This window comes from Coturnix japonica, chromosome 12, assembly GCF_054131305.1.
Source record: "Coturnix japonica strain WE chromosome 12, WE-NBRP24, whole genome shotgun sequence".
In the NCBI taxonomy this organism is placed as follows: domain Eukaryota; kingdom Metazoa; phylum Chordata; class Aves; order Galliformes; family Phasianidae; genus Coturnix; species Coturnix japonica.
Window position 1 is genome coordinate 11,853,894 of NC_140674.1, and position 14,802 is coordinate 11,868,695.

The 14,802-nt window shown below is 36.9% G+C and overlaps 1 protein-coding gene across 2 annotated transcripts in view; it reads right to left on the minus strand.

The window, feature by feature from the left end:
* Positions 1–14,802, minus strand: part of LOC107318292 (uncharacterized) — a 163,425-nt gene that overhangs the window by 37,176 nt on the left and 111,447 nt on the right. For both annotated transcript variants that reach the window (XR_014933551.1, XM_085513561.1), the window contains 2 exons: positions 11,007–11,177; positions 1,471–1,634 (listed from right to left, as the gene is read on the minus strand). The gene's annotated coding sequence lies outside the window, so the exon portion shown is untranslated. The remainder of the gene's footprint in view (positions 1–1,470; positions 1,635–11,006; positions 11,178–14,802) is intronic.

A 14,802-nucleotide genomic window follows, 5' to 3' on the forward strand; every position in this document is an offset into this window, starting at 1 on the left:
TTTGACCATGCTTACTCCTAACTTTTTCCTTGGATAAAGTCATGATCCCAGTGAGGACTCACAATAGCGTGGCACAGAAGGACAACTGTATGTTCTTCTCACAGTTTTAGCTTCTCGGCAAATCCACAGAATAGATCCCCACATAAACTTGAGGCCCCAAGATCCTTGCAGCAGAAGAAAACCTTAATGCCTATAGAAGAGAGAGGAATCCCTATCTTTATTTCAGCAGAGCAGCGACCTGTATCCCAAAAGCAACTTGAAGAGCACAGGTAAAAAGAAAACCATCTCTCAGCATCAGCATGAGGCTGTATCTTTTACAACTGGGTGCCATCTGATTGGGGCACAGAATTTTAATACGAGGTTAACATATTTCAGCCTGGTGCTTTAAACCTATTATCGGTGCGCTGTACCATTATTCACCTCACTATCTGGATCACAAGATTGCATTTTACTTATTTTTTATCTCCTTTGTGGGTAAAACAGGCATTTCAAAGCAGAGAAAAAATTTATTTGTCCAACTTTTGCAGTGATTCATGACACAGTTATAAAAATACTTATTTAACTACACACTGGTTATATTGGTATTGTTTCAGAGAATAGAAATTTGGAGAGTTGGTGGTGTATTTACAATAGGAACTTAAACTATCACATGCATGGATATGTCAGTACTGAATTTTTTTAAAGCGGATTTATGTCGCCCTATGGGGCTTAAGGGGATAGTGATTATTATACACTGAGAAATGTGCATTTAGCTTATAAAACCAATGTCCCACAGAGGTGACCATTCTAGAAAGACCAGCAACATCACTTAAGTAAATTAATTTTGAAGTACTGTCCTGTCACTTCATGCCTCTAGGCCAATCACTCACTGGTGGAGACATCCTAGTTTTGGATTAAACCAGCTCAACCATGCAAACTGTAGCCACTGCATGGGAATGAGCATCTGGGATTGACAGCTCACAGATCTTGGCAATAGAGGCCACAAGTCCAATGACATAATTTTTATTTAGAGTAAAATTCTAGTGGCATTTTGGTAGAATCAATCTTCAGTAAATATTTATCAGAATAAACCCAGGAGGCCTGATGCTGAACTCACTCACTTTCCTTACAACCTGGAAGTAGCAACAGAATTACACTGATGCAATTCAGAATAATATCCTATGGCTGGAAGCAAACATGGGTATGGAAAGATGGAAACAGTCTTGTTCACAGGCTCAGCAAATACACAGTAAGCTGTCTCTCATTTTATACATTCAGAGATGTCAGGGATTTAAAGTTCCTCTCTCTATTGGTGTTTCTAACTAAAAGTGAGAACTGCAAAATATATAGCATAAAACAAAACCACCGAGTGGCTGATAGCCAATAGGGACCGAGAAATGGCACAACACATGCAAATATATTAATTGCACCTGTTCTTACAAGGGAAAGAACAGAGCATTCATCCACCTACACACCTTTAACTTTGCTCACCTCTTCTCTTTTTAGTTTTCAAACGCATGTTGAGCAGGCTGAAGTTGAGGTCTCCTTACTGCAGCCTTACCAGGAGCATTCCGTGTGACTGTGCTGACAGTGACTCAGCCGGCCCCAGCAACATCTCCAGTAACTCTCATTTGTCTGGAATACACCTACTGGTGCTATAATTTAAAGAAATCAATTGCAGTTTGAAGTCTGACAATTTGCACAGGCACAGTAATAATCTCATGGTAACAGGCCTCCTCCCATACCACTTTCATTGTCACCTTTTTACATTAAACACAAAAAGGTTTTCAGTAAACATCAGTGCTAAGTGCTATTCCATTTAAATGGACATAAATTATTCAACTACAGCAATTATTGCAAAAATGTAACTTTTAATTTGAGGAGGAAAAAACTCCCTTAATTGCTACATTCAGTAACTATTCTTTTATACTCAACATGGACTTAGAAGAGAACAGTAAAGGAGTGAGGAATCCTGTTGCCAAACACAGCCCCTAAATTACTGGCATGTCTATGGAGCTTTCTACTTTAATGCAGTTAGGAAGAATAGTTCATCACTAATGATTTGGAAATACAGACCACATAGATCTTTGATTCAAAGCTGAACAGCTTTAAGATTGTGTCATGCTTCCTTGCCTCCTCCCCTCCCCAAGACACATACAGATGTAAAAAAAACCAAACCAGTATTAATAACACCAAAATGCCATACCAAGTGCAATGGTTTCTCTGCAAACTCTTATCACCTGTTTATTTCTCACCCTCAGTACTAACACTAAATTGGGGCTCATGAATTATTCATGAGGGTCCCTTTAATGGGATCATTTTTTCTGACTACCACTGACACTAATGCTAAGAAAAATCTCTTGACATTAATCTTGGGTTGAAGAAAGCCCCAAACACCTAGTTTTCTTCTGAATGTTCCCTTTCCTCCTATTTAACACATTGCAGAAAACAGCAAGTCTGCATCTCTGTTATGCATGAGCGTGGGCATGGGTGGGTAGAAGGGAAGATACAAGGTTGGAAAGGAAATTTGTAGCATTAAGATTTTCACTTTGGGGACTCTGGTCCAGCTCACATTAAATTCAAATTAAAGTTTCCCATTGCCAGTCCTGGATAGAAGAATCAGGTCCCAAAGCCTTGCCCTTTTTTTTGCACATGCACCTAATCTCTATGAAGGAAATGGGAATATCTGCTTGAAAAAGACAAACAAGTTATGAATCTATAACTACATTATTTTAGATAAACCGTCTAGAGTTTATTAAAGCCTTTTTTTTCCCCATTATTTTTTAGCTATTCTGATGATTAAGTGATTCAGCGTGTTTTCCAGGGCTGATTATAAGGATAATGGGCTCTAGTCTTGCAATTGCAAACATGACCATTGACAGAGGCATAAGAAGCCAAAAGTAGGTGCTGGCAGAAGACTTCTGCAAAATGTTATCCAAATTACAGCCCTTTGCTAAAAGGAAAAATCTCTTTAAGATGTTTTGATATATGAAAAAAAGCTTTGTTAGAGAACTGTGAAATGCAGTCTAACCCAAAGCTTGTGAGAAAGGAACGTATGATACAGATATCCACCTCCCCTCCCTACACGCTCCTTTGGTCACACTGATAAAAGTACTGACTTTCCTCATTGTGTTTTTTTTTAATACTATACCCAAACAGCAATACATTTATTTTTCCAGCTGTAGCTTTTTGACATCTATAATGGTTTAGTGTCTAAATCTGACAACATTTGTAACAAACTGGTGACTGTTACTGCTGGAATGTGTCCTGAAGGCTTTTTCTGTCGGAGGAGATGACAGTAACTTTTCCCATGCAGATTAAGCTGGTGTTTACAGATTTGCCCTGGGTGTGCATTTTTATCCAGCTGTGATCAAGTAACACTGCCTGATGAGTGCCAGACAGATCTCCTGATACGAAAGGCTTACATGCCCAGCACTTCTGCACAGAACATGGTTCTTAATCTGGACACTACGGCAAAGATCAGTTATTATCTGATTTTTATTTTGCCTTTATTTGTATATACCAAGACAGAGCACACACATGAGAATGTGAAAAGCTTAAATGCTTAAAAACCACCTTGTCAACACAAAATAACACAATGTGGATTTAAAGTATTTTTGATCAAACACTCAGTTCCAAACACTGAGTCCTAACTGAGCATTTTAACACAAAAAGAATTAATAAATAGGGTGGATATTTCCCCAATTTAATTTATTTATTTTTTCCTTTTTTCTCCCTGTTGAGTAACCTTGCCTTGCATGCTACACATATGAATCAGTGATATGGCAAATCACAGCCTCAGCAGCATATAACCTTTTAGCAGTCAACAAAAGTATGAGGTCAAGAGGTTGTTTGCCTTTGTGGGCAACCCACATTGCACAGCTATACACATTACAGTGATACTTTGAGAAGTGCTACTAGGGGTTGCATGTTGCTTTCTCAGAACTTCTGGCTGTTCTGACTGGGAGAGAAGAAGCTCCGTTTCCCAACATCTGATGCTGATACCAAAAATACAAGAATATGCCAAAATAATACTCATAAAAGTAGCGTTTAGCTTCATGGACCAGATCAGCTTTTTTTATCAGCATTTTTACTGCTTTCAGAACAAATTATCCATATTTATTTTAGTGCATATGTAACAACACTTTTCACTTCAAAATCCCACACAACTCACACGCCTTTCTTGCTCTTGTTCTAACTTTTGCACAGGCAAGTACTAAGAAACTGTTCTGCCATCCCATGCAACAGCCTACTTTATGTTATCTAATGAGCCTTACAAATTGCAAGACAGCTTTTTCCAAAAGCCAATGGTTAGAAGGTACTCAATGGAAAAGGTCAATCTATCAATCCATCCATCCATCAACCTGCCTATATTTCAAGTTTATACCAACAGCTGGTGTAAATCATTTCAATACTGGCTGTATTTGAACTTATGAACTGCAGAAAACAGTGGAAAAACTGATTCAAGAGTCTGCATATAGTCAGTATTGCCCAGAGAATATTTTTATTCCTTTCTAACTGCATTTGTCAAAGCGTGAACGGGTGAGCTCAGTTTTCAGCACTGAGTTATACAAAACTTTCCTCCTCTGGTTCAAATGTGGACAGGTTATCGGTGACTGAAAGTCATTGCCATCTGATGGCTGACTGGTGACTTAGACAGAACATGCTGGTGGGCTTATCCAGATTCACTGGGCAGATGTCCATATCACAGAACACACCACTACAATTTGTTCTCTTCTTGGCAGCTGTAGCTGAGAAACCAAGGAATAAATGGGCATATCTCCTCCTCCCCCAAACCATCATTTTCATTCAACTGGCAGGGTATTACAAAGGAACTTGCACTTGGAATCAACAAGAATAGGGAACACACAGCCATTTTACTCACTGTTGAATTCATAAATTAGAATATATAAGCAGTAGGTCTTGCCAGTTGCAAATTGCTCTTTGTTCCTCTGTTCTGGTGAGCATGGAACAAACAGCACACAGGTACAGCAGAGGTTTCTTTGTAGTGTGTTTGCACACATGCTATAAGGGTGGATTAAAAGATACAGCCCCAGAAACCTGTTGAAGCCTTCTTTGGTCACCAGCTAAAGCTGAGTATACACTGTACACGTTCCCTATATAGAGTTCCTTTTGTATGTTTGTATAGAAATGACCCTATGGGTATATAAAGAATCTCACTGACAATAATTTGACTACTTCATAAAACTACAAACTAAGTTATTGCATTTTTAAAAGAAATATTATTTTTAATGAGTCATCTAGCAATTAACTCATGGAAAGCTTATCAAATTTTGCTACTCAGTTCTAACATGCTAAGCGTGTAATATTCATTGAATTATAAGGAAGAAAAAAAAAATCTGCATTCTGACCAGATTTTGAAAGCACAATTTAAGTTGCTCTTTGACTACAGCTATAAAACATGGAAACTTGGAAGACTGTTCTCCTCTGAAACGTTTTCCTGGCTTTACTGAAAATTTGGTATGTGACCATATGATTGTGAGTAATTAAACAGCCAATAACACTTACAGACCACATTTTAAAAGAAAGGCTAGTTATCTAAATGCATTAAAAGATGGTTTTAAATCACATCACAATTTCATTTGCACTGAAGTTGAGAAATCTAAGCAGCCTCACATTCATTTCAGAACACATTTTTCCTGTCATAACCGTCCCCATTTAGATCCTAATTCATGTTAAAAAGAAGGTGAATCTTTTTTTTTTTCCTTTTCTTTCAGACAGATAATTAATGAATTAGTTAACAAACTCAGTTAATGACAGTTTCAGCTTTGGAAAATAATACTATACATTACTATCTGATTTATCACAAAACTCATCTACCGGAGCTAACCTGAGGTGTCATCCATATAAGTATCTGTCCCAGAATCATTGTTATTATTATTTTTTTAATTGTCAGCAGTAGCACGAGTGCATACATTTAATTCATTTATTTCTTCATTCATCTCAATGAACACTGGATTTTATCCTTTAGTGCACAAAAAAATAAATCTCCACAGAGATTTTCATTGCGCTTATTTATTTAGAAGGACTCGCTGTACTACTTAATGTTTGATTTGCTGGGGAAGATGTGGGATATTTAGCAGTCACCTGCCTGTTATTCATTTAGCTAGGAGCTTGTACTAGCTTTGCCCTTCTTAAAATTATTTTCAGGAGACTTAATTTTCACCTGCATATATACCAGCTGGCAGCACCCTATTCTTCTTCAATATGCTGACAAGTAAACCAAGAATCTCTGTACTCATTTTATAAGCATCCCATAAAGATTACTTATGAACACAACAGCCAAGGCTAGATATGAACTGCTTTTCCCTGTGATGAAAGGCCAGTGTCCGATCAAATGAGCCATCCAGGCCCTAAATTGGCTTTACAAAAATAGTTTTAATCTCTTCATTGTCTGACTTCACGGCATGGTATTGCTGCCCTTAAATGAAACATACATAAAAACGGTTAGTACAGCTGGTCAGAAAATGTGCTTGAAGTTTAGAATCACATATCATTGTTTATACAGATGACTATTTGGGATAGACTTCAATAGAATTCGACTTTACTAGCAAAGGAGAAGGCTTTGGCAATAGCATAGGGTGATCAGCAACAGCAACTCATATTTTCCAACTGAGATCAATGTGGCCTTTTATCCATTAATGCAGACCTAAATATCACCCGACAGATATGAATAGAAGACAGTGAAAATGTGAGGAAGAAAAGTCTGGAGTAGTCAGATGTAAGAGACTTGTTTCATATTCCGATTCATTTTAGTACTCTACAGGAAAGCAGCCTGTTTCTACATTTTCAATTAGCATACCCTAGATATGGACTGAAAATGCTTCTTTTCTGCTAACACAGATGCTTTTTTGTTCGCCTATTTAGAACCTGTGTTCATAGAATTGGATTTTGACAAAATCCTTGGAAGCATGTTAGCAATGCATCCTTGTGAAATGTCAAGAAAGGGGTTTGTTTGGAATGGAAAGTTGCCGACAGTCACTCCAAGTCATTTGGATGCCAATTTAGATATTTAAATACTAATGCCAGGCTGGGCAAAGAGGAGAGGAAAACCCCAAAACAACAAAATCACAACCCAAACTGAGAAAGCTCCCAGCCCCGTGCATATTAAATCAAACTAAAAATAAAGATGACGGCAGTATCTGCGAGCAATTTGGGTGGTCAGAAAACAATGGTGCCCTCTGGTTTGAAAACAGTGTTTAGTGTTTGCACTGTTCTTACTTGTCACAATAAATTTGGACAGGGTTCCTGTTTCCTGAATTGACTGAAGCTTTTCATTCTTTAAATTTCTAATGTGTTATGTCACATCTTATTGTATTTCATGGTGTCACATTGCATTATTTTGCATCATTGTCTCTGAAGTTGATGAAACACAACACAGCAGCACATGACAAAAAGGAATAAGCTGTTGGTTATACAGAGCAAGTATTGTTATTCAATATCTGTTAGATGCAGTAGTAGTTAGATGCAGATAATCTTGAACTTTTAATAGTTGTAACACCTCAATCAGATAGTGAGAAACCTGCTCAAATTACTGATTTATTGGAAAGCGAGGCCCCTCTCCTGGGAAACACAAGGTTGTCGTTATTTACTTGGTATCAGAGTATGCTGCCACTGCTTTTCAACCTCTGTATTGTTAATTTGTAATGATTAGAATGAGATTTGAGACATACTAGGGTAGAGAATTTCTCAGAACGCAATAATGAGAATATCCATTTGAGACAGCATTAAAGGCACAATATGACTGTTTTGATTTTACGGAACAAATACAGTACATAACCTTGGGACTATTTCCATTCATTATGATTAAGCCATGTCATTCAACAGAGAGAAAACTGTGTTCTTGCCCCCCTCCTCCGCCTCACATTGTTCTTGTTGAAAGCAATGCCATAAAACTGCAGATTTATGACCTAACAATTGTGGCCTGCTTAAGACAAGAGAATATTTATATTTGGAGGGGGAAAAAAGAAGAGCTTTGTGTTATAAAATATCAAAGTTTGTAATCTACACAAAATAAGTAAATAAACAAAAAAATAAATAATCCCGTCATTATTGCAGATTAATTCAGAGTCTGTCTTTCAATGGACTTGTTTTTACCTCTGGATGTGTTTTCTGAATGGATCTGACTGAAGATGTTGCATATTACCTAATGATTAATTAAGAATTTTTGCTGTTATATAACACATTTGTTATAAAGAAACATGGTAGTTTTATTTCTTTTTCATCCCATTGTTCTGGTCACTGCAAGACATGGGCTACTGTTGCTGTTTGACAACAGATAGACTAAATGTATTATGTAGTATTGGTATTGCATTAAGGAGTTAATGTTATAAAATATATCCACAAGTACAATGAAAAATGTGCTAGAAATTATAATAAACCAAGGAAAGGTCTATGGAGCAAACTGCCTGAAAAAAAGGGCACAAGGCTGACCAGAAGTTAAGTTCAAGAACTTGCCAGCACATGAATTACATGGCATAAACCCAGCTAATAAAACTTTCCAGCTCTGTGTTTACTCCTACACTCCTGTACTGATGGCTCTGGTGTCAAGAAACATCCTGTACACTTCTTCTCCAAATGTATTCACAGACAATTTATGTCCATTTGTTCTCATGTCAAAATTATCATTTAATTTCATGAGCCTTTGTTTCTCCCATGGGTTTACCTCATCATATATTTATAGACAGCAATTGTGTCCCTTCTCAACCCCTGTTTTACTGGGCCCAGCTTCTTTTCAGACAGTCAGCCTTTCCTCTGATCACTACATTACTCACTTTTTGCGCCAGTTTTAAAAAATAAAACAAATATATATATATTTGTACTGCAGTCACAGATATTCAGAATTTAAGGTTATGTCTGAAAAGCATCTTGATCAATGGTCTGAATACTCCATTTGCTCCATTAAAAACATTTTCCTCGATATATCTTTAAATTGCATTTTCCCTTTCCGTGGTCTAAGTGCGCTGTTAGTTCATAGTAATTCTATGATTGACTATTAGAACTAGGTGGTTTTCCTCTGTCATTTCCCACTGATGAGTCTACAGTTCATAGCAGATACTTTTCATTAGTCCTGAAGTGCATGACCTTGCAGAGCATGACCTTAAATTCCATCCCATTTCTATTACCCCAGACTTCAAGGTCATTCAGTTCTTCCTGTGTAATACCCAATCCTCCTCTGTATTCGTGACATCTCCCAGTTTTGTATCATCAGCAAATTAATTAGTACACTCCTACTTTTTCTGCCTAGGTCATTAAGGAAAATATTAAATAAAATTAATCCCCAGACCAATCCTAAAGGAACTCCACTAGTAACTTTTCTCCAGAGAGAGAAAAAAATCCTTTCAACTTAACACACTCTCATCTCCTTTCCAGACACTTCCTTACTTATATTACAGTCCTGATACTTGTCCTTATCTTTTCCAATTTAACTAATAATTCCCCATGTAGTAATGTACCCAACACTTGACTAAAACGCAGATAGGTTGAAACTAATGCATTTGCTTTATTTCAAAAATCAAGTTGTCACTGAAACAAAGGATTAAGATAACAAGTTTATCTTTATGATTTTTTAAAAATAAATTTGTGTTCCACTCAATCTCATTTTTCCCATTTTGAGCTTTTTTTTTATTTTATTTTATTCTTAAAGTCTTCATTTGATTTTTTTTGAGTCACACCTACATTACCTTTAATTTTTACTCTACCCTTAGTGCACAGTGATTCTCTTGTGCATTCCCTTCCTGATATGACTGAAAAAGCTTCTGTTATCAGTTTAATTTGGTTTGCTGTACCTAACTGTGCTTGACTTTTTCCAGTTTACTGAATCGTTAATCTTTATGAAGTACCAAGGTGTACCTTTTTATTGCTGGCCTTCTTCCCCCTACCGCCATTCCTTATTGAGCTTTTATTATTTCTTGTAAAATGTATGAGGCAGTAATTTACCTGCTAAGATGTACAGTCCCACACATTAGTCCTCCTGGCTGGAGGTAGATCACCTTGTTGGTTTAGTAGTTCCCTGATAAGGATATAACTTGAGTGAGAAATAACTGGGCCTTCCTGTTAGCAGCATTCATTTTCTTATTTAGGATAAGCAAAGAAGTCTTTCATGAAAGGGAAACAGATATTAGATTTTAGCATACATTGTAAAGACTTCTCTGCCTACTTAAGTGCATCACTGGTGCTCCTTATCAGTTTTCTAATAGGGACTCCTCTGCCATCCTTGTGATACCAAACCATCCATTCTCACCTGCACACTTGTTGCATATTACTAGCCATTATATCTTTCTTTCCTCCTAGCTTTCACACAGTAAGACACCAAAACCTGAGTGCCAAAAATGACTGTCAGCAGACAAGGTTGATGCAGTAGCATGCATCTGTTAGGGAGGGATGTCAAACTTTACTGCTCTGGGGATTCAAACACAATCACAAGGATATCAGTTACGTCTTTGACTCATGTTTCCCTTGCTCAGGCCAGGCAAAATAAGAAAAAAAACACATAAGTTCTATATGAGAATATATGAAAGAAATATCAGAAAGACTTTTTTTCAAAATAGAGCTATGTATATATATAGAACTCCATGTATATTCTCTATTGGTAGAAGATATATTGAGATAATATGTATAATTAAGTTTATATTATAAAATAATGTCTTTTTCATAGGATTAAAGTTAATGACTCTAGATACCTATTTGCAAGTAACAGAAACATATCCTGAATGTCCTGTACTACTTTGTCACTCACCCAGATAGAAATCCTTGACAGCCACTCATAGATCTATCAAACTTGAATACTTTTATACCATCTGCAAACAGTGACACCATCTGAATCATCCTCCACCCTTTATAAGTTAATCACTTAAAGACTATTTCAGATGAGGGATGCTCAATATGGCTTTTTGGAAATGCAGATATAAAACATTGATCACACAATCTTAATTCACATTGTTGTTTGAGCTCCTAAAACATTGTATTTACTCTCATCAAAACTGTATTAATGTTTACTTACTTACCTGGAACCAAAGTTAAACTTCTGCAATTTCACATTTGAGTTCCATCTGGAGAAGTATCATCTGCTCCTCACAATTAGATCCTGTTGATTTACTCCTGTTTGTTCCAAAATCTCTTCTACAGACTTTTCAGTTGAAAATAGCTCCTTATATTCACATCTTGCAAGAATGAACCTGGAAGAAAAGGATATCCTGATACAGTTAATACTAAATACTGATTTAAGACTAACTTTTCTGCTGTGAATTTATGCTACTTAAAATCTCCATTTATATTTTCAATGTTGAACTTCAGGAATTCCATTCAAGACATTCAGCAGACTGCTGAACCCCTTGTACAGATACTGGAGATGATCAAAAACATCAGCTGGGTTTAACAAACCTGCCCAATACAACATGCAAGTCACAACCCTCCAGACTGATATTTCTTCTTTACAAACTACTCCCAGCACACACCTAGTGTTGGTACTGAATACAGTTCACAGTTCAAGAAAAATGAAATCAAACCAGGTATGGGGATAACACAGAAACATTTTTTATTGATGGAGAAACCTACTCAGTCTTAATATAAGACAGAAGTAGATAATAATATTCAGTATGTCACCAACTTTACTGTCTTTGATCCAACCCTCTGTAAAAGATCTTTTTTCCTTCCTCGTGTAGTGCTATCATTTTTACATATATTCAGTGCCAGTCATCCACCGTCTGTATCACAAATTAAAAAAAAATAAGTACACATTTCTGCTCTTCAGAAGGATGTAAAATGTCTATTAATTATATATCAGCCATATGTTTTCAACTGTAGACATAGAGTCAAAAAGGAGTTTTCTGATAGACGTATCATTTACTGAACTGAATGGATATTTAAATCCCAGTTGTCTGAAGAAAGGGGAATTGAATGTCTAGTGTCTGTCTGTAATATCTCATTGAAATGAACAATACTGTGCACTTACAGAAGAAAGAAAATTGCTTGGACAGGTAATATGAATTCCAGACATGTTAGTGATTGCTTTGCTTTGCCATTTTTGAAGCGTCAAATTTTTAAATCAGCATTATTCACTTCTAATTAATAATATCAATAGTCTAAACTCAATTTTCCCTGTAATTGCTTTTTCACGTGCCTTTTCCATATATTCTTACTCTAAGTCAGTATGTAGGCTTGAGAGGCCTACAACTTCACGTTTATAGTTCAGCAGCACTTATAGCTCAGCAAAGACCTTAAGCTGTGCTTTTCAAGTTTTATTAAAAACTAGTTCCTATTCCATACTGATTTTCCTGCTGTGCATACGAAAACGCCAAAAGCATTTTGGGGGATATTAACAAATTTCAACAGCACAAAACCAATCCTACATTTTTCAGATAATTAGACCTTCTGAAATAATTTTGAAAAGGCAGTTTCCTTTGTGATCTGTGAGTAATTCACTTTCATGGACACATATCCCTTCTCAGAACTGGCTAGGGTAATTTACACATTACAAGGCTTGTAGACATAGTTGGCCACTTATCCAATGCTAATAAATTGAAAACGTGTGTGCATGATTTAACAGAGAAAGGAAGATGTGAATGTAACGCAGGTAATTGCTGAATTACAGTTCTGCTTGTGGCAGCTAAAGAATACATGAATAGAGCTATCTGGAAGACACAAGTTACTTTGCATCAACTTTCAAAATGTTGATTTTTCTTCTATTTGAAAACAACCATATGACTATTTTTAAGAGAATGCTTAGTGTCTGTTTCCAGGCAAAAAGATTCTGCACATTCATGTTTGAGCTTGTATGTGGGGAGGGGATGCAAGACTGGATTCTTCCTCAGTGCATCCACACTGAAAATTAGAGAAATAAACGAGCCGATCTGTAAAAATGAAAGATTTTGTTGCAAAATATTTCACTTTCAAGAAAGACTGCTTTTTTTTGTTACAAATATTTCTGCAAATTATTTCTACAAGTCTCTCCATCCCACTGGTCACCAGATAAATTCCAGTGCCTAACTTCACAGAAAGTCACTTCTAGATTTGATTCTCTTTTATTGGGAGTGAACCTCTGCAGGTTCACAAAGAGCTTCAGTTTTCAAGAGCTCTCTACTTCAAAAGAAGAAATCTTCTCTTTCTTTACCAGGGTCTCATTCCGGCCTCTGCCAGCATCAGGTGTTTTGCCAAGTTTTTTACAAAGTCTATGGGAAAAAATAAGCCTGAGAGCTTCTAACAGAGGTGGAAGTTTGGGAGAGAAAAGGGAAGATAGTTGAAGACTACAGAAGTGCTGTATTGTGGCACATAGGTGATGCAGCAAAGAGCTTTCTCATCTTCTGTGTGTAGTTTTTCTTTGCTCTGGCGAAACCTTTTTTTTCTTTTTTTCTTTTTCTTTTCTCTTGTACTATTTGATCCTGAATTCGTTCCATCCCTATCTGTTTTTATATGGACACGTATGGAAAAATCTAACCCCAGACAACTCTCAAGCAGAAAATGGAGACATAAACTGAACAGTGAGGAGCAAATGTCATAATTACAGCAGTAAAATCTTGAAAATACTGTAACACTGAAAGCAGCTTGAAATTGTGCCACAGGAACCAGCACAGAAATGGAGTCAGCAAATACAAGCATTGTGATTCTTGTTTAAACAAGCAATATTAGCCATAGTAAAGAGAAATAGATAAAAGTGTCCAAAGTGCACAGGCATTCTTCTCCCTAAATTTTCACAGATAAGAATTTTTTTAAAAGTATGAGTAACTGTTTCAGTCTGCATTTAATTATGGAAATTCCTATGGTGGGTCATGTCAAGAAGCCTGAAAGAGGTGTAAAGACTGAGAGGCCTAACTCAGCAGTTATATATTCCTGTTCGAAGAGAAATCTGAAAGCGTTTGTCAGACCTCTGTTTTTCACCATCTAAAACAATTCCCATTATGAACCACTGAGCTAACTTTCTGAGCTCTTCATATTCATTTTTGAGGCATTAATAACTGATATGCTGTACAATTACTTTGCACTGAGCAGACAAAGTATTTCAAACATAGCTCAACATTTCCTGCCTTCCTTCTTAATTCAGACATTCTGGAAATGGTGCCATTCTTATCCCACCTCCTATTATTTCTGTTCTACATCTCTGGAGGCTTCAGATCTTCCTGCCGCCCATCCAACATGGTCTTTGAATATCCCTCAACAACTCACACCAGCCACTGGCTTCAGAATCAGCCCTCAGCAGCCCAGCACTACCTTGGAAAGTGGATGACATTATTGCCATTGATCGCCAATGGAGCAGGGGATCTGTGTTAGCTGAAAAGGCGTCTAACTCTTCAGTATTGCCTCAGTTCATGGTGGTTCTTTTTCTGTCTCCTGATATTTTATTACAGCAGAATCATTTTAATTGGCACATGCTGGTGGAAACAAAACTGCATCTGTTGAGGGCCAGATTCTAGCACTCCTGCTCAGGCGGTACAAGTCCCTTGTTCTGGACTGTGTCCATTGAAATCAAGGGATCTGCCCAATTGTTAAAGGTTCATAGGAACACATTGTTCTGATAGGTATTCACTTTTATTCCATAATATGCTTTAAAAATACACACTGTACAAACCATTAAAAAAACTTCTATTAAAGTAAGTTTTGCCATAATAGAGCAGGGAAGCAGCAGGAAGTGAACAAAGGCTACCCAGCATGACACTTATGCTAGAAAACACCAATTCACACCTGTTAACTACTGTGAATAAAATCTTTGGAATCAGTTCCTCAAAAAAGTCAAAGAAAGAAAGAAAAACTGTTCACCATGAAAGCAAACGGGAACCTCAGGTGTGCTGCTGAAAGCTCACAGAGTCA